Here is a 1,777-nt window from a genome sequence, read left to right as displayed (position 1 = left end):
ACTCCTCTTTTGCAACATCTCCATTGGCTCCCTGTCTCACACAGAATAGAGTACAAGATCAGCACTCTGTGTTATAAATGCATTCACAAAACTGCCCCTTCCTATCTCTGTGGCTGCCTTCACCTTTACACTCCATCTCGCTCTCTACTATCGGCTTCGGGTCCATTCTGTTTACGCATACCCAGATTCAAACACTCCACTGTTGGCCGCCGTTCTTTCTCTGTCTCTGGACCTTGTAATTGGAATGAACTTCCTCTTTCGCTTCGTCAGGTCTCCGCACTCAGCTCTTTCAAGTCTGGCCTTAAAACCCACCTCTTCACAATATAGCCTCCCTCCCCTGTCTCTTCCTTGTCTTCAGTTTCTCCAGTTCTAGAGTTATGCATGCGTGTGAATGACTGGTGTGAAAACGCTTTGATTTGTCTCTGCACAAGATTTAGCGCAAAAAAGATATTATTCTTATTCTTAATATTTTTCATTTTTATTCTTGTTCTTATTCTTCTTTTTCTTATTATTATTATATCACCACCACCATCATCACCACCAATAATCATATCATCGTCATGACGATGATGCTGACAAGAAGAAGAAGAAAAAGAAGAACGACAATGATAATGATAAAGACAACAACAACTTCAGCGAGGCGTCGGCACCAGTCCCACTTCTGTCCTAAACAAAGCACACACACACACACACACACACTCACACACACACACACACACACACACACACACACACACACACACTCACTCACACTCACACACACACACACACACACACACACACACACACACACACACACACACACACACACACACACACACAGAGAAAACTGCAGACAGTGAAGCCAACGTTTCTCAGACAACCGCTGCCCCCGGCAAAAGAAAACAGCATAGCGATCAAGACAGCAGATAGGACCCAGACAGCACACACAGCACACAACCCGACTGTCACTGCAGGACACCGCAGATGAACGATTTATATCGGGCCTCCCACCCTCGAGCAACCCTCGAAATATTCTGTCGGTCTCCTCAGTTCACCATGGAACCGGTAGCATTGATTCCAGTGTACCGAAAGAATTTTTTTTTAAAAGAAAATAATAAAGCTTTGTGATTTGGGGGGAAAAAAGCCAGTCAATCAATCAAAAACACTTTATTAATCCACATGGAAATTAACTTGTGCAGTCACAGGCTCGTTGTAACCACTAGCATAAAATCATCATGCGCAACATAAGAAGAGATGAAAACTAGTCAAATAAGAATTCCCAATAGCTGACGATAGACTAACCCCTCCCTCTCCGCACGCACACATACTCATGTTGAGACAATAGGGTATTGCACAACAATATTTACAAATGAAAAGGGTATATATTACTAAAAATGACATGCGCGCACGCACGCACACACACACACACACACACACACACACACACACACACACACACACGCACGTTAAGACCATAAGGTATTGTACAACAATATATTAATAAAAACATCAAGGGAATAAATCGTATATATAAGTAAAATGCACACACACACACACACACACACACACACACACACACACACACACACAAACACACATATACATGGATGTAGGCACGTACGCATACACATAACATATGTCACGCCAATGAAATTAGTACATTAACGTTAAGATACATGAAATCCAAGTAAAATAAGAAAATATTTAAAAAATCACTTCTTTCAGCTACGTCACTTCACCCCTGCAGCAGTTGAGTTAAGGATATAATCGTTTATTCTATTCATTTCTTTAGCTG

Source organism: Babylonia areolata, chromosome 4 (assembly GCF_041734735.1).
Source record: "Babylonia areolata isolate BAREFJ2019XMU chromosome 4, ASM4173473v1, whole genome shotgun sequence".
Classification (NCBI taxonomy): Eukaryota; Metazoa; Mollusca; class Gastropoda; order Neogastropoda; family Buccinidae; genus Babylonia; species Babylonia areolata.
Note: the sequence above shows the minus strand (reverse complement) of the source record.